Source organism: Neovison vison, chromosome 3 (genome assembly GCF_020171115.1).
Source record: "Neovison vison isolate M4711 chromosome 3, ASM_NN_V1, whole genome shotgun sequence".
Classification (NCBI taxonomy): domain Eukaryota; kingdom Metazoa; phylum Chordata; class Mammalia; order Carnivora; family Mustelidae; genus Neogale; species Neogale vison.
The window spans coordinates 190,888,500-190,914,968 of NC_058093.1; positions in this window are offsets into that span (position 1 = coordinate 190,888,500).

Sequence of the window (26,469 nt, forward strand, 5' to 3'; positions counted from 1 at the left end):
TGTTCCCTGAATCACTCAACAGAACATCTCCTGTCCCTAGAAGGAAATTCTCCCCATTCCAATGTCTCCATGGACACAAACCTACATTAGACCTCATCCGCAGGAGAGTCCATTTTAACTCAGCCCTCTCTGTTTCTCCCCCTGAGCCAGCAGATCGAACCTGTTGTGTCATTAGGAGACAATTGGAATGCGAGGTTAGAAGCCCAGGCATCCATTCTCAAAACCACGCTCTGGAGTCATTCCATATGGGATGTCCTGGAGCATTCCAACATGTCTCAATTTTCCCGCAGAAAGAATCCTTGCGGTTTGGAGCATCACAACTCCCATTGTGGGAAAACCTCCATGGACATGTAATGACCCCCCTTCCTTCATGAAGTGGCCATCATGGCCAGAAACTCCAACCTGAGCCAATGTCTGATCCTCGCCCTGACTTCAGATGCACGAGATCTTGATTTAGCTCTGCAATGTGTGCCTGCCATGCTGTCGCACCGGAATCTATGCTAGCTTGTGTTCTCAGATTGTTATCCTCACACTCTGGGCCACAGGCCCTCCAGTTTCGGAATTCCGGAGCCACAATGCAGCACTCTGCCTGCAATCAAGAAGAAAAGAATTTTCCCTCTGGGGCTACCCAGAAACCACAAATGAGGATCAGCCTGCACGCCACTCAAATGTACCCGAATTATACAGTCTACCCTGGGCACTAAAGCCCTGTCTGACACAGCCTTAGCCTGGACCTCCTGACCCACATCCAGACAGCTGGCCACACACTGAGCACATTTGGACCCACCATGCCCTAGGTCCTCATATCTTCCCAATCTCGGTTTTCTGGATTCAGAACCTAGATCTTATCTCCAATCACTGCCCAGGGGTGAACGTGAGGCAGAACTCAGAACTACTGCTTCCCCATGGCAAGATACCTTGTGGTTGGCATGTTGTCCAATGTTCAATGTAGAAGAAACCAGTGTGGCCCATGTAGTCCCATCCATGCTTGAGGGCTGCGTTGGGAACAAACAGGCACTGTGACCCTCAGCGTGAGCCCTTTCCTCAAGTAAGACCTCTCAGTGGCTGGACCAAGAGCTGGCATATGGGGTTTGTGATGCCCCTAGGAACCCAATCTTAACCAGAGTCCAGGTTGTCCATTCGCCCCTCCCCAGGGCTCTGCTCTGGAATCCCTCTTTTGGTGGGACACCTGAGGTAACAAAACTGAAAAGACACCTACCATCCCACAGATTGACCCAAAACAATTGGGATCGGGCCAAATCCACAGAGAGGAAGACTCGTCCACGGCCCATGAGGCCTCCCCAACATTGCAAGGCCATAGTTTGCACAAAATCCAGAGACAAAAGCCTGAAAAAGCGCCTCACACTCACTCTTTCTTCATACCCCAAAGAGTTCTCACAGTCTGTAGATCAGGCCTGCCATACTTATGTCCCCAAACATAAGCCGAGTTTGTGTGTTCAGACTTCTGTCCCAACAGTCCTGGCCCACATACCCTCCAGGCTGGGGCCCATGGAGCCACATATCAAGACTGTGCCTGCCCACTCCACAGGAATTCTGCCCATTCCATTGTCCACAATCATACAAATTAGGAGAAACCTCCAATTCCCCGAGGCCATCCCAATAGTATAGGCCACCCGGGACAGACCTGGGTGGACTGACACCACATGAGCATCTACCTCCACTCATACTGTAGATGGATGTCCCCAGAGAAGAAGATTGAACCGGAAAGACCCCTTAGGCCCTAATAGTATCCAATGCTTTGGTTTCCAGGTATCTCTCCTCAGAAGCCTGGTTTCTAATATCAGCATATGGGGGTTTCCTGAGGCACCAATCAGAACAAATCTCATCTTCACATGAGAAACTTGTCCTTTGGATATGTCTCAAAACATCCAGTTAGGAGAAGCCTTCAGGGCCCGTGTGCCACCACCCTATCCCAAGTTTTCCATGGACACAAACCCACATTAGGACCCATCCCCAGGAGAGTTTATTTCAACTCAGCCCCCTCGGTTGCTCCACCAGAGCCAGCATATCAAGCCTGTCCTGTCTCTAGGAGACAATTAGAATGCAAGGTGGGATGCCCAGGCATCCATCCTTAGATCCCTGTTCTGGCGTCGTTCATATGGAATGTCCTGGAGTGATGCAACAGTTCTCAATTTTCGATCAGAAGGAATCCATGCTGTTTGGAGCATCTCACAATTCTCATCATGGGTAAACCTCCATGGCCTTGAGATACTGCCCCCATCATGAAGGGGCCATAATGGACAGAAACTTCAACCTGAGCCTAGTTCTGAACCTCGCCCTGACTTCAGATGCATGAAATCCCGATTTAGATCTGCAGAGGGTACCTTCCATGCCCTCGCCCTGAAACCTATGCCAAACATGTGTTCTCTGACTTCCGTCCTCACACTCCTCGCCCACTAGCCTTCCAGTCTGGGAATTCCGGAGCCACAATACAGCACTCTGCCTGCCCTCCAGAAGAAAAACTTTGCCCTTGGGGCTACCCAGAAACGCCAAATAAGGATCACTGTTAATGGCACTCGACTGTAACCCAATTATAAAATCTATCCTGGGCACTAATGCCCTGTCTGACAAAACCTGAGCCTGAACCTCCCAACCAACACCCAGATAGCTGGCTCCACATCGAGCACATCAGACCTGACATGGCCTTAGGTAGTCATCTCTTCCCAACCTCGGTTTTCTGACTTCACAATCTAGACCTTAACTCCAATCACTGCCCAGGGGTGAATGAGGCGCAGAAATCAGAACTACTACTTCCCCATGGAAAGAATACATGTGGTTGGCATGTTGATCAACATTCAGTGTAGGAGAATTCTATGTGCACCATGAGTCCCCGACCATGCTTTAGCGCCACGAGGGCACAAACACGCATTGTGACCCTCAGTGTGAGTTGTGTCCTCAAGGAAGGCCTCTCAGTGGCTGGACCATTAGAAGGCATATTGGGCTTGCCATACGCCTAGGCCCCAATTTTTAACCAGATTTCTGGTTGTCCAGTCGCCCCTCCCCAGGGCTCTGCTCCTGAATCCCTCTTTTGGTGGGACACCTGAGGTAAAAAAATACTGAAAGGACTCCTCCCATCCCAAAGATTGAACCAAAAGAATTTGTATTATGCCAAATCCACAGAGTAGGAGACTCGTCTATGGCCCATGAAGCCTCACTGACATTCTACGGCCATTGATGACACAAAATCCAGAAACAAATCCTGAGCAAGCGCCTCAAAGTCGCCCTTTCTTCATATCCCAAAGAGTTCTCCTCACGGTCCGTAGATCGGGCCTGCCATACCCACATCCCAAGCCTAAGCTGAGTTTGTGTTTTCAGACATCTGTCGCCACAGTCCTGGCCCACACACCCTCCAGGCTGGGGCCCCTGGAGCCACATATCAGGTCTGTGCCTGCCCACTCCACGGGAACTCTGCCCCTTCCATTGTCCATAATCGTACAAATTAGGAGAAACCTCCAAAGCCTCACGTCCATCCCAATAGTGTAGGCCGCCAGGACAAACAGGGGAAGTCTGACACCAGTTGAGCATCTACCTCCACTCATACCATAGATGGATGTCCCCAGAGAAGAAGATTGAACTGGACAGGCCCCTTGGCATTAATCAGATCAATTGCTTTGGTTTCCAGGTATCTCTCCACAGAGGACTGGTTTCCAATATCAGCATATGGGGGTTTCCCGAGGCACCAATTAGAACAAATCTCGTCTCCACATGGGAAACTGGTCCTTTGGAGATGTCGCAACACCTCCGGGTAGGAGAATCCTTCAGGGCCCGTGTGCCAGTGCCCCAATCCAAGGTCTCCATGGACACACACCCGTATTAGGACCCATCTGCAGGAGAGTCCATTTCAACTCAGCCCCCTCGGTTGCTCCTTCAGATCCAGCAGATCTAACCTGTCCTGTCTCTAGGAGACAATTGGAATGAGAGGCGGGCTGCCCAGCCATCCATCCTTAGAACCCTGGTCAGAAGAGTTCCATATGGGAAGTCCTAGAGCCAACCAACAGTTCTAAATGGTTCGCAGAAAAATCTTTGCGGCTTGGAGCATCTCACAACTCCCATTGTGGGAAAACCTCCATGGCCTCGTGATCCCCCCAAACTTCATGAAAGGGCCATCAGGGACAGACACTCCAACCTGAGTGATCGTCTGATCCTTGCCCTGACTTCAGATGCACGAGCTCTCGATTCATATCTCTAGAGTGTGCCTGCCATGCCCTCGCCCAGAAACCTAAGCCTAGCTTGTGTTCTGAGACTTCTGTCCTCACACTCCTGGCTCACAAGCCCTCAAGTTTGGCAATTACAGAACTGCAATGCAGCACTCTGACTGTCCTCTGATGAAAACATTGCCCTCTGGGCCAGAAACTCCAAATGAGAATCAACCTGCATGGCGTTCAACTGTACCCCAATTATACAATCTACCCTGAGCACTAATGCCCTGTCTGACAAAGCCTGAGCCTGAATCTCCCGAGCAACACCCAGAGCTGTCTCCACACTGAGCTCATCGAACCCAATATGGCCTTAGGTCTTGATCCCTTCCCAAACTCGGTTTTCATACTTCACAACCTAGACATTAACTCCAATATCTGCCCAGGGGTGAATGAGATGCAGAAATCAGAACTACCACTTCCCCATGGCTAGAATACATGTGCTTGGCATGTTGTCCCACGTTCAGTATAGGAGGAATCAGCGTGCACCATGATTCCCCGCCTATGCTTGAGCGCCACAAGGGCATAAACAGGCACTGTGATGCTCAGCGTGAGTTCTGTCCTCAAGGAAGGCCTCTCAATGGCTGGACAATTAGAAGGCATATTGAGCTTGCCATGCACCTAGGCCCCAATTTTTAACCATATTTCTGGTTGTTCAGTCCCCCATCCCCAGGGCTTTGCTCTGGAATCTCTTTTTTGGTGGAACACCTGAGGTAACAAAACTGAAAATACTCCTCCCATCCCACAGATTGACCCAAAACAATTGGGATTGTGCCAAATCCGTAGAGAGGGAGACTCGTCCATGGCCCATGAGGCTTAGCTGACATTCCATGGCCACCCGTGACACAAAATCCAGAGAAAAAAGCCTGAGCAAGCGCCTCACACTCGCCCTTTCTTCATATCCCAAAGACTTCTCCTCACGGTATATAGATTGGGTCTGCCATACCTACGTCCCCAAACCTAAGCTGAGTTTGTGTTTTCAGACATCTGTCCCCACAGTCCTGGCCCACACACCCTCCAGGCTGCGGCCCCTGGAGCCAAATATCAGGTCTGTGCCTGTGGACTCCATGGGAATTCATCCCCTTCCATTCTCCATAATCGTGCAAATTAGGAGAAACCTCCAAAGTCCCCGAGACCATTCAAATACTGTAGGCCGCCCAGACAAACAGGGGCGGTCTGACACCAACTGAGCAACTACCTCCATTCATACCATAGACAGATGTCGCCAGAGAAGAAGATTGAACCTGACAGGCCCCTAGGCCCTAATCAGATCAATTGCTGTGGTTTCTAGGTATCTCTCCTCAGAGGCCTGGTATCCAATACCAGCATATGGGAGTTTCCTGAGGCACCAATTAGAACAAATCTTGCCTCCCCATTGGAAACTTGCTCTTTAGAGCTGCCTCAAAATCTCTGGTTAGGAGAATCCTTCAGGGCCCTGGTGCCATTGCCCCATTCCAAGGTCTCCATGGACACAAACCTACATTAGGACCCATCCTCAGGACACTCGATTTCAACTCAGCCCCCTTGGTTGCTCCCACAGAGCCAGCAGATCTCCTGTCTTGTCGCTAGGAGACAATTGGATTTGGAGGCGGGCTGCCCAGGCATCCATCCTTAGAACTCTGCTCTGGAGTCGTTCCATATGGGATGTCCTGGAGCCATCCAACAGGTCTCAAATGTCCTGCAGAAGGAATCATTGCGTTTTAGAGCATCTCACAACTCCCAGCATGGGAAAACCTCCATGGCTTTGTGATGTCCCCCACTTCCTTATGAAGGGGAATTCATGGACAGGATCTCCAACCTGAGACAACGTCTGATCCTCGCCCTGACTTCAGATGCACAAGATCTCGATTCTGCTCTGCAGAGTGTGCCTGCCTTTCCTTCGCCCTGAAACCTAAGTTTGTTTGTGTTCTCAGACTTCCGTCCTCACACACCTGGCCCCCAAGCCCTCAAGTTTGGCAATTCTGGACACACAATGCAGCACTCTGCCTGCCCTCCAGAAGAAAAATGTTGCTCGACGGAGCTTCCCAGACACCACAGATGAGGAGAGACCTACACGGCACTCTACTGTACCCAAATTATATAATCTAACCTGGGCATTAATACATTTTCTGACAGAGCCTGAGCCCGGACCTCCTGACCAACACCCAGACAGCTGACCGCACACTGAGCACATCGGACACGCCATGGCCTTAGCTTGTCATCTCTTCCCAACCTAGCTTTTCAGGCCTCAGAACTTAGACCTTAACTCCAAACCGTGCCAAGGGGTGAAAGTGATGCAGAAATCGGAACTCCTCCTTCCCCATGGCAAGAAACCTTGTGCTTGGGATGTTGTCCAACGTTCTGTGTAGGAGAAACCAGAGTTCACCATGAGGGCCCACCCATGCTTGAGTGCGGCAAGGGCATAAACACTCATTGTGACCCTCAGCACGAGTCCTGTTCTCTAGTAAGTCCTCTCAGGGTCTGGATCATTAGACATCATAATGGGTTTGCCATGCCCCTAGGCCCCAATTTTTAACCATATTTTTGATTGTCCAGTCGCCCCTCCCCAGGGCTCTGCTCTGGAATCCCTCTTTTGATGGGACACCTAAAGTAAAAAAACAAACAAACAAACAAAAAAAAACAAAATGGACTCCTCCCATCCCACAGAATGACCCCAAACTCTTTGGATCAGGCCAGATCCCCAGAAAGGAAGACTCCTCCATTGCCCATGAGGTCACCCGGATTTCCACATCCATTGGTGACACAATATCCAGAGAAAAAGCCTGAGCAAGCGACTCACACTTGTCCTTTGTTCATATCCCGAAGAGTTCTCCTCTCGGTCTCTGGTTCAGTCCTGCCATGCCCATGACCCAAAACCTAAGCCAAGGTTGTGTTTTCAAACAACTGTCTCCACATCCCTGGCCCACACACCTTACAGGCTCAGGCCCCTGGAGCCAAACCTGAGGATTGTACCTGCCCTCTCCAAGGGAATTCTGCCCATTCCAGTGGCCGCAACCCTACAAATAGGATAAACCTCCAAATTCCCCAAGGCCATCCCAATAGTGTTGGCTGCCCAAGACAGACAGGGGCAATCTGAGCCCATCTGAGCACCTCCCTGCACTCAGACTCATAGACAGATGTCCCCTGTGGTAAATTGCAACGAACAGGCCCCTAGGCCATAATCAGATCCATTGCTTTGGTTTCCAGGCATCTGTCCTCAGAGGCTTGGATTCCAATACCAGCATATGGCTGTTTCTTGAGGCACCCATCAGAACAAATCTCGTCTCCACATGGGAAACTTGTGCGTTGGAGCTGTGCCAAAGCCTCTGCTTAGGAGAACCCTTCAGGGCCCCAGTGCCACCGCCTCATTCCAAGTCTTCATGGACACAAACCCACATTAGGACCCATCCACAGGATAGTCCATTTCAACACAGCCCCCTCGTTTGCTCCCCCAGATCCAGCAGATATAACCTGTCTTGTCGCTAGGAGACAATTGGAATGAGAGGCGAGCTGCCCACCCATCCATCCTTAGAACCCAGCTCAGAATCATTGTGTATGGAAAGTCCTGGAGCCAACCATCAGGTCTCAATGGTCCTGCAGAAGAATCTTTGCGGTTTGGAGCATCTCACATCTCCCATCGTAAGAAAACCTCCATGGCCTCATGATGCCCCCCACCACTTCATGAAGGGGCCATCAGGGACAGAAACTCCAAACTGAGCGATCTTCTGTTCCTCGCCCCTGACTTCAAATGCACGAGATCTCTATCCAGCTCTACAGAGTGAGCCTGCCGTGCCCTCGCCCAGAAACCTAAGCCTAGCTTGTGTTCTCAGACTTCCATCCTCACACTCCTGGCCCACAAGCTCTCCAGTTTGGCAATTCCAGAACTAAAATGCAGCACACTGCCTTCCCTCTGAAGAAAAACATTGCCCTCTGGGGCAACACAGAAACCCCAAATGAGGATCAACCTGCACACCACTTCACTATATCCCAATTATACAGGGTGCCATGGCCAATAATGCCCTTTCTGACACAGCTAGAGCCTGGACCTCCCGACCCACACCCAGCCAGCTGGCGACACACTGAGCACAATGGACCCGCCATGGCCTTAGGTCGTCATCTCTTTCCAACCTCGGTTTTCAGGCTTCAGAACCTAGACCTTATCTTCAATCTCTGCACAGGGATGAACATGATGCAGAAATCAAAACTCCATTACCATGGCAAGAAACCTTGTGGTTGGCATGTTGTCCAACGTTCAGTGTAGTTGAATCCCGTGTGGCCCATGAGGCCCCGCCCATGCTTGAGGGCCTCGGTGGTCACAAACACGCATTGTGATCCTCAATGTGAGCCCAGACCTCAACTAAGGCCTCTCAGTGGCTTGACGAAGAGACGGCCTATTGGGCTGCCATGCCTCTAGGCCCCAATTTTTAACCATAATTTGGGTTGTCCATTCGCCCCTCCCCAGGGCTCTGCCTTGGAATCCCTCTTTTGGTGGGACACCTGAGGTAACAAAACTGAAAAGACTCCTCCCATCTCACAGATTGACCCAAAGCAATTGGGATCGGGCCAAATCCACAGAGAGGAAGACTCATCCATGGCCCATGAGGCCTCCCCAATATTCCACAGCCATCATTGACACAAAATCCAGAGACAAAAGCCTGAATAAGTGCCTCACATTCACTCTTTCTTCATATCCCGAAGAGTTCTCTTCACGGTCTGTATATCGGGCCTGCCATACCTATGTCCCCAAACCTAAGCCGAGTTTGTGTTTTCAGACTTCTGTCCCCAAAGCCCTTACCCACACACCATCCACACTTGGGCCCTTGGAGCGACACCTCAATACTGTGCCTTCCCTTTCCAAAGGAATTATGCCCATTCAATTAGCCACAACCTTGCAAATTAAGAGAAACCTCCAAAGTCACTGAGGCGATCCCAATCGTGTAGGCAGCCCAGGAGAAACAGGAGTGATCTGACAACAGCTGAGCAACTACCTCCACTCAGACCCGTAGACAGATATCCACATAGAAAACGATTGAACTGGATAGGCCCCTAGGGACATCCTACTACTCTAAGCCGCCCTGGACAAACAGGGACATTCTGACACAAGCTGAGTAACTACATTCATGCAGACATGCAGACAGATGTCCACAGAGACAGAAGATTGAACCGGACAGGCCCCTAAGCTTAATCTGAACTCTTGCTTTTTTTTCCAGGTGTCACTCCTCAGAGGTCTGGGTTTGAAGAACAGCATATGGGGCTTTCCTGAGACACCAAACAGAACCTCTCTCATCTCCACATGGGGAGCTTTCTTACTGGAGCTGTATCAAACCCTTCAGTTAGGCGAATTCTGTAGGGCCCCTGAAACACCAGCACATTCTAAAGTCTCCATGCACAAAAACCCATATTACAACCCATCCTCAGGAGAGTCCATTTCAACTCAGCACCCTGGGTACCTTTCCGCAGATCCATCAGATCAAACATGTCTTGTTCCAAATAGCCAATGGGAATGTGAGGTATGCTGTACAGGCATCCATCCTTCCTACACTTCTCTCCATTCCTTCTGTATGGGATGTCCTTTTAGCCATCCAAAAGGACTCGACTGTCCTGCAGAAGGACACCTTATGGTTTGGAGCAACTCACAAACTCAGTGTGGGAAAACCACCTTGGCCTCATGAAACTCCTGTTTCATGAAGGGGCCATCACGGACACAAAGTCCAGCATCATCCGACGTCTGATCATCATCCTGAATCCAGATGCAGGAGATCCCGATGCAGCCTCTGCAGACTGGGCCTGCCATGCCCTTGGCTCCAAACCTCACCCTAGCTTGTGTTTTCAGACTTCCATCCTCACACTTCTGGCCCACAAGCCCTCCCGACTGGGAATTTTGGGGCCACAACGAAGGACTCTACCTGCCCCCCAGAAGTAAAACATTGTCTAGACTGTTGCCCAGAAACCCCAAATGAGGATCAAACTGCTTGGCCCTCGACAACACCCCAGTTGCATAGCTACCTTCATCACTAATGCTCTGTCTTACATAGCCTGAGCCCAGACCTTCCGACAGATATCGAGACATCTGGCCACACACCCAGCACATTGGACCCACCACGGCCTTAAGCCATCATCCCTTCCCAAGCTGGGTTTTCAGGCATTGGAACCTAGACTTTATCTCCAATCCCTGCACAGGGGGGAACCTGACACACAATACAGGACTCCTCCTTCCCCATGTCAAGAAAACTTGCTGTTGGCAGTGAGTCAAACATTCAGTGTAGGAGAAACCTGCATGGCCCATGAGGCCACGCCCATGCTTGAGGGCCGCCTTGGGCACAAACACGCATTGTGACCCTCAGCGTGAGTTATTCAAGTAACGCATCTCAGTGACTGGACCAAGAGCCCGCTTATGGGGCTTGCCATGCCCATAGGGACCCAGGACTAACCAGATGGTGGATATTCCTGTTGTCAGCCCCCACTGCTCTGCTCTAGATGAGAGAGGTTCTGGCGGGACACCTGTGGCAGAAAATAGTACTCTTCCCTTCCCACAGAATGACACCAAACACTTGGGAGCTTGGCCAATCCTCAGAGAGGGAGACTCTTCCTCAGCCCATGAGGCAACCCTTACATTCAACGGCCATTGTGGACACAACACCCAGAGACAATAGCCTGAGCAACCGCCTCCCACTCGCCCTCCTTTCATATCCAGAGGAGCTCCCCTCCTGGACTGGAGATCAGGCCTGCCATAACCTTGGCTCCAAACCTGAGCCAAGTTTCTGTTTTCAGACATCTGTCCCCACAACCCTGGCAAACCCAGCCTCCAGGCAGGATGCTCTGGAGCCATACCACAAAACTGTGTCCGCTCTCTCTGAGGAAACTGTGCCCATTCCATTGGTCACAACACTACAGAATAAGAGATACCTCAAGGCCACCGAGGACATCCCACTACTGTATGCCACTCTGGACAAACAGGGGCATTCTGACACAAGCTGAGTAACTAACTCCATGCAGGCATGCAGACAGATGTCCACAGGACAGAAGATTGAACTGGACTGGCCCCTAATCTGAACTCTTGCTTTGGTTTCCAGGTGTAACTCCTAAGAGGCCTGGGTTCGAAGACCAGCGTACGGGGCTTTCCTGAGGCACCAAACAGAACACCTCTCGTCTCCACATGGGAAGCTTCCTTGTTGGAGTTATGTCAAATCCTTTGGGTTGGAGAATCCTGCAGAGTCCCTGAGCCACCGCCACATTCCAAAGGCTCCATGGCCATCAACACACATCATGACTCATTCTCAGGAGAGTCCATTTCAACTCAGCCCTTTTGGTAGCTCGCCCAAGAGCACGTAGATTGAGCCTGCCTTGTCCCCTCCAAACAGTGGGAATGTGAAGTGGTGTTTCCAGGCATCAATGCTTAGACCCCTGCTCTCGAGTCTTTCCGTATGGGGCATCCTCTAACCATCCAATAAAACTCAACTGTCTTGCAGAAGGAAAACATGAAGTTTGGAGTAGCTCACAACTCCCATCCCAGGGAAACCTCCCTGACCTCATGACGCCCCCACCCCTTTCAGGAAGGGGCCATCATGGACACAAACTCTAGCTGAGGCAACGTCTGATACTAGCCCTGACCTCAGGTGCAGGAGATCTAGATTCAGCCTCTGCAGTATGGGCCTGCCGTACCCTCGGCCCCAAAACTAATGCTAGCTTGTGTCTTCAGACTTCCTTCCTCACACTCCTGGCAAACAAGCCCTGCAGACTGGGAATTCCGGAACCACAATGCAGCCCTCTGCTTGCCCACCAGAAGAAAAACGTTGCCCTATGGTGCTCTCCAGAAACCCCAAATGAGATCAACCTGCTCGGGCCTCGACTGCACCCCAATTAGATAGGCTGCCCGGGGCACTAATGCTCTGTCTGACACATCCTGAGGCCAGACGTCCCGACAGACAAGAGGACAGCTGGCCACACACCCAGCACATTGGACACGCCATGACCTTAGGCCGTCATCTCTTTTCAACCTGGGTTTTCAGACATCTGAACCTAGATATTATATCAAATCCCCACACAGGTGGGTACCTGAAGCACAAATCAGAACTCCTCCTTCCCCATGGCTGTAAAGCTTGCTGTTGGCATCGAGTCATACCTTCAGGGTAGGAGAAACCTTCATGGCCTCTGAGGCCAAGCCCAAACTTGAGTGCCGCCTAGTGCACAAACTAGAATTGTGACTCTCAGCATGAGCCTCATGTCGAAGTAAGGCCTCTCAGGGCCTGGACCAAGAGCCTACATATGGGGCTTGCCAAGCCCCTATGCTCCCAATCCTCACCAGAGTTCGAGTTTTCCAGTTGCCCGCACCCAAGGCTGTGATCTGGATTCCCTCTCTTGGGGAAATACCTGAGCCAGACAATAGGACTCCACCCTTCCCACAAAATGTCCCCAAAATCTTTGGAGCTGGGTCAAATTGTCAGAGAGGGAGACACTTCCATAGCCCCTGAGGCCGCCCTACATTCCATAGCTATGTGAGACACAACATCCAGAGACCAAAGCTTGAGTGACTGCCTCCCACTCCCCGACTTTCCTAACCCGAGGAGCTCTCCTCTCGGTCTCTGGATCCGTCCTGCCATACCCTTGGTGCCACACCTAAGCCAAGTTTGTGTTTTCAGACTTCAGTGCCCACAGCCTGGACCCAAACACCCTCTAGGCTAGGGTCTCTGGAGCCGCACCAAAGGACTGTGCCTGTCCTCTCCAAGAGAACTGTGCCCAATCCAGTGGCCACAACCCTACAGGTTAGGAGAAACCTCCAAGGCTCCTGACGCCATGCCAATAGTGTAGGCCGCCCTGGACTAAGAGAGGCATACTGACACCAGCTGAGCAATTATCTCCACGTAGACGCTCAGACAGTGTCCCGAAAGATAAGATTGAAACGGACAGACCCCAAGGCCCTAATCTGAACCCTAGATTTCGTTTCCAGGTGTCTCTCAGAGGACTGGTTTTGAAGACCAGCATCTGGGGCTTTTCTGAGGCATTAAAAAGAACCTCTCTCATCTCCACATGGGGAGCTTTCTTATTGGAGCTGTACCAAACCCTTCGGTTAGGCGAAATCTGCAAGGCCCCTGAGCCACCAGCACATTCCAAGGTCTCCACCGACACAAACCCACATTATGACCGATCCTCAGGACAGTCCATTTCAACTCAGCTCCCAGAGTAACCTGCTCCAGAGCCAGAAGTTCAAACATGTTTTGTTGCTAATAGCCAATGGGAATGCGAGGTATGTTGTACAGGCATCCATCCTTCGAACCCTGCTCTCCATTCCTTCCATATGGGACGTCCTGGAGCCATCCAAAAGGACTCGACTCTCCTGCAGAAGGAAACCTTGTGGTTTGGGGCAACGCACAAACTCAGCATATGTGCTGGTGTCTAAGGTGCTGTGCAGGATTCTCCAACCCTGAGGGTTTGGCACAGGTCGAAGGGCACGGCTTCCTTCTGGGGACAGGAGATGTTCTGTTGTGTGGCTCAGGGACCACATGTTGTATCCTATGTTGGTATTCCAGAACAGGGCCCTGAGGACAGATGACTGAAATCCTAATCTAGGGTTCCAATGAGGTCCTAGGGGCATATGAGGTTCAATCTTCTGACTCAGGGACATTGACTTGGCTGTCTGCTTGGATGTAGGTGATCAGGGTGTTTCAGACTGCACATTTGTGTCCAGCGCTGCTGACAGTATTGGGGTGGGCTCAGGGTCCTTGCTTGTTTCTCCTAATCTGGAAGGTTTGGGCAACTTTGACGGGCACACTGTCCTTCGGGATGGCAGGCACAGTCCTGTGGTGTGGATCCAGAGACCCTATCCTGAAAGTCATTTGAGCCATGGTTTTGTGAGAGAAGTCTGCAAACAAAATTGCGGGTTAGGGTTAGTGGTGAGGTAATCGCATGCCCAATGCATAGACCTGTAGTGCAGCTCATCAGGAAGTGTAATTAGGGTGACTGGAAGGCGGTAACACAGGCTTTTCTATATGGATCGTGTGTCCAGGATAGTCTGAAAGCAGTTGTGTTCCCTTGGGTCCATGGGAGACGTTACCTCACTTAGGATCCTGGGGGCTCTCCATAGTTTGGTGGCTTTTTCAGGGAAGAGAAGAGTATTGTTTTCCATCATAGGGGTGCCCCAAAACATAGATTCCTGAGACGAGCTCTGGTTCTGGGTGCCTGGAAATTCTCACCAAGTTTTAGGATTTGGGCCTAAGGGAGTACCAGGCCTGCAATGCGGGATACTCCTGGTGCAACTGAGAGGGCTTGTTTATAAGCATGCTCATAATGAGAGTCACAATGCCTGTTTGTGCACAGGGCGGCCCTCAGGAGTGGCCGTGGTCTCATTGGCCATGTAGCTGTCTCCCACTTTGGGGGTTGGACACCAATCCCAACAGCCAGGTCTCCTGCCATGGGGAAGGAGGAGTTCTCTATTGTGCTTCGGGTTCCCCCATTGGCAAGGATTCTAGCAAAGGTCAGGAGAGAGGTGCCTGAATACAAAGGATGGGTAGAGTTGACGGACTTGGGACATGGCCCAACCCACATGCTAGATTTGGGACCCACTTTCTGGGTGGCAGACACTAGGTCAGATCACAGGCTCTGTAAGACACAGCACTAGTGGCCAGGGCAGCCTATAAATTAGGGTTCCCTCGAGGGCCAAGCAGATTGATCCTCATATGGGGTTTCTGGGCAGTCTCACCAGGCTCTTTTTCTTTCTATGAGGAAGGCATAATGCAACCGTGTGTCTCCCGAATTCCCTATCAAGCAGGCTTGGAGACCAGTAGGGTGAGCATGGAATTGTAAACACAAGCTACGGTTCAATTGAGTCCCAAGTGGAAGGCAGTTCCAATGTGCAGCGGCTTTTTCAAGATATCCAGCACCTGAGTAAGGAGAGAAGTCAGGTATTTGCTCACACTGAAGTTTGTGTCTATGAAGACTGACAAATTGAGGGGTGGCGTCAAGAGGCCTTGAAGGATTTCCCATTTTGCAGCTTTGCAGATGCTCCAAACAGCAAGGTTTTCCTCTACTGGACAGGTGGAGTCTGGTTTGTTTGCTCCAGGGCCCCCCATTTGGAATGATTTGGTAACAGAGCTCTCCCACATGGATGCCTGGAAAGCATACCTCCACTGACCATTGCAGCTGAGGAACATGGCTGGTTCATTTTGGTGGTTCTGGGGCGAAGTACCACGGCTTTGAATTGACATGGAATCTCTTGAAGATGGGCCATAATGCTGGTTTGTTACCAGGGAGATCTTAGAATGTTCTGGTGGCTAATGTGCCATGCAGCATTCTCCTACCCTGAGGTTAGGTGCCGGTTGATGTGCATGTTTTCCTTCTGGGGACAGGAGATGTTCTGTTGTGTGGCTCAGGGCACACATGTTGTATTATAAGTTGGTATTCCAGAACAGGCCTCTGAGGACATATGCCTGAGAACATAATCTAAGGTTTCAATAAGTTCCTAGGGGCATGACAGGTTAAATCTTCTGACTCAGGACCTAGATTTGGTTGTGTCTGAATGTAGGTGATCAGGGTGTTTCACCTACGCATTTGCATCCAGAGCGACTGCCAGTATTGTGGTGGGCTCAGGGTCCCTGCAGGGTTCTCCTAATCTGGAAAGTATGGGCAACTATGACAAGCACAGTTTCCATGGTGATGGCAGGCACAGTCCTGTGGTGTGGCTCCAGAGACATCATCCTGAAGGGCATGTGAGACATTGTTTTGGGAGAGAAGTCTGGAAACACAAATTCGGGATCGGGTTAGGTCTGGAACTTGTTCCGAAATACCAAGGATGTGTAGATATGATGGACTTGGGCCATGGTCAGTCTCGCATGCTGGATATGGGACCCCCTCTCTGGGTGGCTGACAGAAGGCCGGGGCTCAGGCTCTGTCAGACACAGCACTAGTGGCCAGGGCAGCCTATAAATTGGGGTTCCCTCTAAGGCCAAGCAGATTGATCCTCATGTGGGGTTTTTGGGAAGAATCACCAGGCACTTCTTTCTATGGGGAAGGCTGAATGTTGCATCGTGGTTCCAGAATCCCCTATCAAGAGAGCTTGAAGACCAGTCGGGTGAGAATGGAATTGTATACACAGGCTCGGTTAAATCCATTGCCAAGAGGAAGGCCATTCCAATGTGCAGCGGCTTATTCGAGACATCCAGCACCTGAGTAAGGGCGGATGTCAGATATTTGGTCACACTGGAGTTTGTGCATGATGACCGACAAATGGAGAGGTGGCGTCAAGAGACCATGGAGGATTTCCCACTCTGAGGATTGTGAGATGCTCCAAATATCAAGGTTTCCTTCTACTGGACTGGTGGAGTCTGCTTGGTTTGCTCCAGGATCCCTCATGTGGAAAGTCTGGGTAGCAGAGCTCTCCATCATGGATGCCTGGAAAGCACACCTCCTTTGACCATTGCAGCTGAAGAACATGGCAGGCTCGTTCTGGTGGCTCTTGGGTGAAGTACCAAGGCCTTGAGTTGAGTTGGAATCTCTTGCCCATGGGTCACAGTGTTGATTTGTTACCAGGGAGATCTAGAAATGTGATGGTGGCTAAGGGGCCATTCAGGTTTCTCCAACCTTGAGGGTTTGGCACAAGTCGAAGAGCCCTGTTTTCTTCTGGGGATAGATGTTCTATTGTGTTGCTCAGGTACCACATGTTGTATCTCAAGTTGGTATTCCAGAACAGGCCTCTGAGGACAGATGCCTGAAACCTCATCTAGGGTTCCAATAAGGTCCAGGGGGTATGTCAGGTTCAATCTTCTGATCAGGTCCATTGACTTGGGTTAATGTCTGGATTCAGGTGATCAGGGTCTTTCAGACTGCGCATTTGTTTCCAGAGCGGCCTCCAATAGTGGGGTGGGCTCAGGGGTCCTGCAGATTTCTCTTAATCTGAAGGGTTTGGGTAACTGTTACTGGCAGTTTTTTGGGGGATAGCATATCCAGGCCTGTGGTGTGGTTCCAAAAACCCCATCCTGGAGCGCATGTGAGCCATGGTTTTGGGTGAGTAGTCTGCAAACACAAACACCGTGTAGGGTTAGTGGCGAGGTGATCGCAGGCGCAGTGCATAGACCTGGAGGGCAGCTCATCAGGAACTGTAATTAGAGTGACCTGAAAGCGGTACCACAGGCTTTTGTATCTGGATTGTGTGTCCAGGATGGCGTCGGAATTCAGGTATGGTCTCAAAGGTCCATGGGAGATTTTTCCTCTCTAAGGATACTATCAGCTTAGTTTGGTGCCCATTCGGTGAATGGAAGAGTGCTGTTTTCTATCTTAGGGGTGTCCCACACAGGGATTTCAGAGACAGCCTCTGTGACCAGACACCAAGAAATTCTACCAAGGGTTAGGATTCAGGCCGAGGGGTGTACCAGGGCTGCAATGCAGGATCCTGGTGGTGCAACTGAGAGGGCTTGTTTGAAAGCATTCTCAGGGTGAGGGTCACAATGCCTGCTTGTTCCCAGGGCAGCCCTCATGAGTGGGTGTGGTCTCATTGGTCATGTAGCTGACTCCCACGCTGAGGTTTGGACACCCATCCGCACAGAAAGGTTTCCTCCTATGGGGAAGGAGGAGTTCTCTATTGTGTTTCAGGTTCCCCCATTGGCAGGGATTACAGCAAAGGTCTGGGGACAGATGCCTGAGTACCAAGGATGGGTAGAAAGGACGGACTTGCGCCATGGCCGCACTAACATGCTGGATATGGGCCCCAAACTCTGAGTGGCTGACACTAGGTTGGTGCTCAGTCTCTGTCAGACACAGGACTAGTGGCCAGGGCAGCTTATAAATCGGGGTAACCTCGAGGACTGAGCAGAAGGATCCTCATGTGGGGTTTCTGGGAAGACTCATCAGGCCCTTCTTCTTTCTATGGGGAAGGCAGAATGCAGCATTGTGGTTCCAGAATTCCCTATCAAGATGGCATGGGGAACAGTCAGGTGAGGATGGAATTGTAATTACAAGCTACGGTTTAATTCAGTGCCAAGCAGAAGACATTCCAATGTGCAGTGGCTTATTTGAGACATCCAACTCCTGAGTAAGAGCAGATGTCAGACGTTTACTCACACTTAAGTTTGTGTCTATGATGACTGACTAATGGAGAGGTGACATCAAGAGGCCATGGAGGGTATTCCATGCTGAGGCATGTGAGATGCTCCAAATAGCAAGGTTTCCTTCCTCTGGACAGGTGGAGTGTGATTTGCTTGCTCCCAGGTCCCCCATGTGGAAAGTTTGAGTAGCAAAGCCCTACCGTTTGGACCGGGAAACCATAGTTCCATTGACCATTGCAGCTGAAGAACATGGCAGGTTCCTTCTGGTGGCTCTTGGGCAAAGTAACAAGGCCTTGAGCTGACTTGGAATCTCTTGCACATGGATCACAGTGCTGGTGTTATCAGGGAGATATTAGAATGTGTTGGTAGCTAAGGTGCCATGCAGGATTCTCCAACCCTGAGGGTTTGACACAGGTCCAAGAGAATGGTTTCCTTCTGGATACAGGAGTTGTTCTGTTGTGTGGCTCAAGGACCACATTTGGTATCATATGTTTGTATTGCAAAATAGCCCTCTGAGGACTGACACCTGAAAATCTAATTTATATTTTCAATGAGGTCCTAGAGGCATGTCAAGTTCAATCTTCTGACTCAGGATCATTGACTTGGCTCTCTGCTTGGATGTAGCTGTTCAGGGTATTTCAGACTGTGCATTTGTGTCCAGAGCGGCCTCCATTAGTGGAGTGGCCTCAGGGGCCTTGCTAGTATCTCCAAATCTGGTGGGTTTGGGCAATTGTCATGGGCACAGTTTCCTTGGGGATTGCAGGAACAGTCCTGTGGTGTGGCACCAGATACCTCATCCTTGAAGGCATGTGAGCCATGGTTTTGGGAGAAAAGTCTGCAAACACAAACTCACGTTAGGGTAAGGTTATGTGATACAGGCCCAATGCGTAGACCTGGAGGGCAGCTCCAAAGGAACTGTAATTAGTTCGAAGACTCAAAGGCAGAAGCACAGGCATTTTTATCTGGATTGTGTTTCCAGGATGGCCTTGGAATGCAGGTGTGGTTTCATGGGACCATGGGAGATTTGTCTTCTCTAAGGATCTTGGCAGCTACCAATAGTTGGGTGGTTTGGGGGGGGGGAAGGGAAGAGTGATGTTTTCCATCTTAGGAGTGCCCAAAACAGGGATTCCAGAGATGGGCTCTGGGTCTGAGCACTTGGAAAATCCCAACAAGGGTTACGATTGGGCCTAGGGCCATCCCAGGCCTGCAATTCAGGATCCTCGTGGTGCAACTGAGAGGGATTCTTTGAAAGCATGCTCAGGCTGAGAGTCAAAATGCCTCTTGTGCCCAGGGCGGCCCTCAGGAGTGGGTCTGGTCACATTGGCGATGCAGTTGTCTCCACTCTGAGGGTTGGACAACCACCCCAACAGCAACGTTTACTGCAATGGGGAAGGAGCAGTTCTCTATTGTGCTTCAGGTTCCCCCATTGGCAGGGATTCCAGGAAAGGTCGGCGGACAGATGCCTGAATACCAAGAATGGGTAGAGATGACGGCCCTGGTCCTTGGCCTGTCTCACATGCTGGATATGGACCCCACCCTCTGGGTGGTTGACAAGAGGTCGGGGTGCAGGCTCTGTCAGACACAGCACTAGGGGCCAGGGCTGCCTATAATTCGGGATTCCCTCGAGGGCCGAGTAGATTGATCCTCATGTGGAGTTTCTGTGAAGACTCACCAGGCCCTTCTTCTTTCTATGGGGAAGGCAGAATGCTGCGTTGTGGCTCCAGAATTCCCTATCACAAGGGCTTGCGGACCAGTAGGGTGAGGATGGAATTGTAAACCCACACTATGGATAAATTCAGTGACAAGCGAATGACATTTTCAGTGTGCAGTGGCTGATTCGAATATCCAGCACCTGAGTAAGGGCGGATGTCAGATGTTTGCTCATGCTGTAATTTGTGTCTATGATGACCGACAAATGGAGGCGTGGCGTCAAGAGGCCATGGAGGATTTCCCACGCTGGAGCTTGTGAGATGCTCCAAACATCAAAGTTTCTTTCTACTGGACAGGGGGAGTCTGGTTTGTATGCTCCAGTTTCTCATGTGGAAAATTTGTGTAGCAGAGCACTCCAGTATGGAGGCCTTGAAAGCACAACTCCATTGACCATTGCAGCTGAGGAACATGACAGGTTCGTTCTGGTGGCTCTGGGGCGAAGTACCAAGGCCTTGAGTTGACATGGAGTCTCATGAAGATGTGCCACAATGCTGGTTTGTTACCAGGGAGATCATAGAATATTTTGGTTGCTAAGGGGCCGTGCAGGATTCATCTACCCTGAGGTTTTGACACAGGTCCAAGAGCACGGCTTCCTCCTGGGGAAAGGAGATGTTCTGTTCTGTGGCTCAGGGATCACATGTCATATCATAAGGTGGTATTCCAGAACTGGCCCCTGAGGACAGATGCCTGAAAACCAAATCTAGGCTTCCAGTGAGGTCCTAGGGCCATGTCAGTTTCAATCATCTGACTCAGGATCATTGACTTGGGTGTCTGCCTGGATGGAGGTGAACAGGGTGTTTCAGACTGTGCATTTGAGTCCAAAGCGGCCTCCATAATTGGGGTGGGCTCAGGAGCCTTGCATGTTTCTCCTAATCAGGAGGGTTTAGACAAGTGTGATGGGCCCAGTTTCCTTGCAGATGGCAGGCACAGTCTTGTGGTGTGACGCCAGGGGCCCCATCCTGGAGGGCATGTGAGCCATGGTTTTAGGAGAGAAATCTGCAAACACAAACTCGGGATAGGGTTCGTGGTGAGGTGTTCGCAGGCCCATTGCATAGATCTGGAGGGCAGCACGTCAGGAACTGTAAATCAGGTGACTTGAAGGCAGTAGCACAGGCTCTTGTATCTGGATTGTGTATCCACAATGGACTCTGAATGCAGGTATGGACTCATGGGTCCATGGGAGATTTTTCCTCTCAAGGATCCTGGGGGCTCCCAATAGTTTGATGGCTTTCTCAGGGAAGAGAAGAATGCTGTTTTCCATCATAGGGGTATCCCAAAACAGGGATTCCAGTGACGGGCTCTGGGTATAGGCACATGGAAAACGCAACCAAGGGTTAGGATTTTGGCCTAGAGGCATACCAGGCATGCAATGTGGGATCCTGGAAGCGCAACTGAGAGCGTTTCTTTGAAAGCATGCTCAAGCTGAGGGTTGCAATGCCTGCTTCTGCCCAGGGCAGCCCTGGACGTGATCTTTTTGGCCATGCAGCTGGCTCCCACTTTGAAGTTTGGACATCCATCTCAACAGCCAGGATTCCTGCCATGGGAAAGGAGGAATTCTTTATTGTGCTTCAGGTTCCCACATTGGCAGGGATTCCTGCAAAGGTCTGGGGACAGATGCCTGAATACCAAGGGTGGATAGAGGTGATGGAATTGGGCCATGGCCGGTCCCACATGCTGGATATAGGCTCGGATCTCTGGGTGGCTGACACTAAGTCTTGGATAAGACTCTTTCAGACACAGCACTAGTGCCAAGAGGAGCCTATAAATAAGGTTCCCTCAAGCGCCAAGTAGATTGATCCTCATGTGGAGTTTCTGGGCAGATTCACCAGGCTATTTCTTTCTATGGGGAAGGCAGAATGTTGCTTTGTGGCTCCAGAATTCCCTTTCAAGAGGGCTTGCGGACCAGGAGGCTGAGGATGGAATTCTAAACCCAAGCTATGGTTAAATTCAGTGTCAAGCGAAAGGCAGTTCCAGTGTGCAGTGGTGGAAATGAAAATCCAGCACCTGAGTAAGGGCGGATGCCAGATGTTTGCTCATGCTGGAGTTTTTGTCTATGATGACTGACAAATGGAGGGGTTGTGTCAAGAGGCCATGGAGGATTTCCCATGCTGGTGCTTCTGAGATGCTCCAAACAGATGGTTCCCTTCTACCAGACAGGGGCAGTCTGATTTGTTTGCTCCAGGGTCCTCCATGTGGAAAGACTGGGTACCAGAGCACTCACACATGGATGCCTGGAAAGCACACCTCCAATGACCATTGCAGCGTAGGAACATGTCAGGTTCATTCTGGTGGCTCTGGGGCAAATTACCAAGGCCTTGAGTTGACATGGAGTCTCATTAAGATGGGTCACAATTCTGGTTTGTTACCAGGGAGGTCATAGAATGTGCTGTTGGCTAATGGGCCGTGCAGGATTTATCTACCCTGAATGTTTGACACAGGTCCAAGAGCACCGTTTCCTTCTGGGGACAGGAAATGTTTTGTTGTGGGGATCAGGAACCACATGTTGTATTATATCTTGGTATGACAGAACAGGACTGAGGACAGATGTCTGAAAATCCAATCTAGGGTTCCAGTGAAGTCCTAGGTCATGACAGGTTCAGTCATCTGACTCAGGGCCATTGACTTGGCTGTCTGCCTGGATGGAGGTGATCAGGGTGTTTCAGACTGTACGTTTGGGTCCAGAATGGCCTCCAATATTGGGGTGGGCTCAGGGGCCTGGCAGGCTTTTCCTAATCTGGAGGGTTTAGGCAACTGTGACGGGCACCATTTTCTTGGGGATGGCAGGCACTTTCCTGTGGTGAGGCTCCAGAGACCACATCCTGGTGGGCATATGAGCCATGGTTTTGGGAGGGAAGTCTACAAACACAAACTGGGATTATCATTAGTGGTGAGGTAATCCCAGGCCCAATGCATAGACATGGAGGGCAGCTCATTAGGAACTGTAAACACGGTGACTCGAAGGCAATAGCATAGGCTTTTGTATCTGGATTGTTTCCAGGATGGCCTCGGAATGCAGGTGTGGTCTCATGTGTCCATGGGAGATTTTTCCTCTCTAAGGATCCTGGAAACTCCTAATAATTTGGTGCCTTTCTCCGGGAAGGGAAGAGTGCTACTTTCCATCTTAGGGGTGCCCCAAAACAGGGATTCAAGAGACGGGCTCTGGGTCTGGGCCCCTGTAATATCCCACCAAGGTTTAGGATTTGGGCCTAGGGGCATACCAAGCCTGCAATGAGGGATCCTGTAGAGGCAACTGATAGCGTTTGTTTGAAAGCAGGCTCAGGCTGAGGGCCATCATGCCTGCTTGTGCCCAGGACGGCCCTCAGGAGTGGGTGTAGTCTCATTGGCAATGCAGCTGGCTCCCATGCTGAGGGTTGAACACCCATCCCAACAGCCAGGATTTCTGACATGGGGAAGGAGGAGTTCTCTATTGCTTCAGGTTCCCCCATTGGTAGGGATTCCAGGAAAGGTCTGGGGACAGATGCCTGAATACCAAGGATGGGTAGAGTTGATGGCCCTGGTCCATGGCCGGACTCACATGCTGGATATGGGCCCTGCCCTCTGGGTGGATGACATGAAGTCAGGGCTCAGGCTCTGTCAGACACAACACTAGTAGCCCTTCTTCTTTCTATGGGGATGGCAGAATGATGCGTTGTGTCTCCAGAATTCCCTATCTTTCTAGCCCTCACCAGGCCCTTCTTCTTTCTATGGGGATGGCAGAATGATGCGTTGTGTCTCCAGAATTCCCTATCAAGAGGGCTTGTAGAGCATGAGGGTGAGGATGGTATTGTAAACCCAAGCTATTGTTAAATTCAGTGTCAAGCAAAAGGCAGTTCCAGTTTGGAGCTGTTGAATCGAAAATCCAGCCCCTGAGTAAGGGCAGATGTCAGATGTTTGCTCCTGCTGGAGTATGTTTCTATGATGACTGAAAAATGGAGGGGTGGCGTCAAGAGGCCATGGAGAATTTTCCACGCTGAGGCTTGTGAGATGCTCTAAACAGCAAGGTTTCCTTCTACTGGACAGGGAGAGTCTGGTTTGTTTGCTCCAGGGTTTCCCATGTGGAAAGTTTGGGTAGCAGAGCTCTCCCGCATGGATACCTGGAAAGAAAAACTCCATTGACCATTGCAGCTGAGGAACATGGCAGGCTCGTTCTGGTGGCTCTGGGGCGAAGAAGCAAGGCCTTGAGTTGACATGGAGTCTCATGGATATGGGTCACAATGCTCATTTGTTACCAGGGAGAACTGAGAAAGTGTTGTTGGCTAAGGGGACATGCAGGATTCATATACGCTGAGGGTTCACACTGATCCAAGAGCACAGTTTCCTCTGGGGACTGTTAATGTTCTGTTGTGTGGCTCAGGGACCATCTGTTGTATCATAAGTTGGTATACCAGAACAGGCCCCTGAGGACTAATGCCTGAAAACCTAATCTGGTGTTCCAATGAGTTCCTAGTGACATGTCAGTTTCAATCTTCTGATGCAAGACCATTGACTTGGCTGTCTGCCTGGATGTAGGTGATCAGGGTGTTTCAGACTGCTATTTGTGCCCACAGTGGCCGACAATATTAGGGTGGCCTCTGGGGCCTTCAGGTTTCTCCTAATATGGAAGGTTTGGACAAATGTGACGGGCACAGTATCCTTTGGGATGGCAGGCACAGTCCTGTGGTGTGGATCCAGAGACCACATCCTGGAGGTTATGTGAGCCATGGTTTTGGGAGAGAAGTCTGCAAACCCAAATTCGGGTTAGGGTTAATGGCAAGGTCATCACAGGCCCAAAGCATAGACCTAGAGTGAAGCTCCTCAGGAACTGTAATTAGTGTGACTGGAAGTTGGTAGCACAGGCTATTCTATCTGGATTGTGTGTTCAGGATGGCCTCAGAATGCAGGTCTGGTCTCATGGGACAATAGGATACTTTTACTCTCTAAGGATTCTGGGAGCTCCCCATAGTTTGGTGGCTTTTTTGGGGGTGGATAGAGTGCTCTTTTCCATCTTAGGTGTGCCACAGTACAGGGATGCCAGAGACGGGTTCTGGGTCTGGGCGGCTGGAAAATCCCACCAAGGGCTGGGATTTGGGCTTAGGGGTGTAACAGGCCTGCAATGCAGAATCATGGTGCGGCAAGTGAGAGGCTCGTTTGAAAGCATGCTCAGGCTTAGGGTCGCAATGCCTTCTTGTGCCCAGGGCGGCCCTCAGGTGTGGTAATGGTTTCATTGGTCATGAAGCTAGCTCCCACTTTGAGGTTTGGACACCAATACCAACAGCCAGGTTTCCTGCCATGGGGAAGGAGGAGTTCTCTAATATGCTCCCGGTTCCCCCATTGGCAAGGATTCCAGTAAAGGTCTGGGGAAAGGTGCTTGATTACCAAGGATGAGTAGAGATGAGAGACGTGGGCCATTACCAATACCACATGCTAGATTGGGGGTCTGCTCTCTGGATGGCTAACACTAGGTTGAGTAACAGGCTCTGTCAGACACAGTACTAGTGGCCAAGGCAGCCTATAAAACGGGGTTCTCTCGAGGGCCAAGCAGATTGATCCTCATATGGGGTTTCTGGGCAGACTAACCAGGCACGTCTTATTTCTAAGGGGAAGGCAGTATCTTGCATTGTGGCTCAGAATCCCCTATCAAGGGGGCTTGGGAACCAGTAGGATGAGGATGGAATTGTAAACACAAGCTATGGTTCAATTCAATGTGTAGTAGAAAGCATTTCAGATGTGCCAAACCCTCAGGGTAGAAGAATCCTTCATGGCACCTTAGACACCAGCATATTCTAATATCTCCCTGGTAACAAACCAGCATTGTTGCCCATCTGCAAGAGATTCCATGTCAACTCAAGGCCTTGGTACTTCGCCCCAGAACCACCAGAAAGATCTTGCCATGTTCCTCAGCTGCAATGGTCAATGGAGGTATGCATGGTAGGCATCCAAGTGGGAGAGCTCTGCTACCCAAACATTCCACATGGGGGACCCTAGAGCAAAGAAACCAGACTCCACCTGTCTAGGAGAAGGAAACCTTGCTGTTTGGAGCATCTCACAAGCCTCAGCTTGGGAAATCCTCCATGCCTCTTGATGCCACCCCTCCATTTGTCGCTCATCATAAACACAAACACCAGTGTGAGCAAACATCTGATTCTGCCTTACTCAGGTGCTGGATATCTTGAATAAGGCACTGCACATTGGAACTGCCTAGCACTTGGCACTGAATTGAACTGTTGCTTGTGTTTACAATTCAATCCCTACCCTACTGGTCCCCAAGCCCTTTTGATAGGGAATTCTGGAGCCACAATGCAGCATTCTGCCTTCCCCATAGAAAGGAGAATTGCGTGGTGAGTCTGCCCAGAAAACCCACATGACGACCAATCTGCTCGGCTCTCGAGGGAACCCCGATTTATAGGCTGCCCTGGCCACTAGTGCTGTGTCTGACAGACCCTGAGCCCAGACCAATGTCAACCACACTGAGAGCGATGCCCATATCATAGTACATCATCTCTACCCATCCTTGGTCTTCAGGCACCTTTTCCCTCATCTTTGCTGGAAAC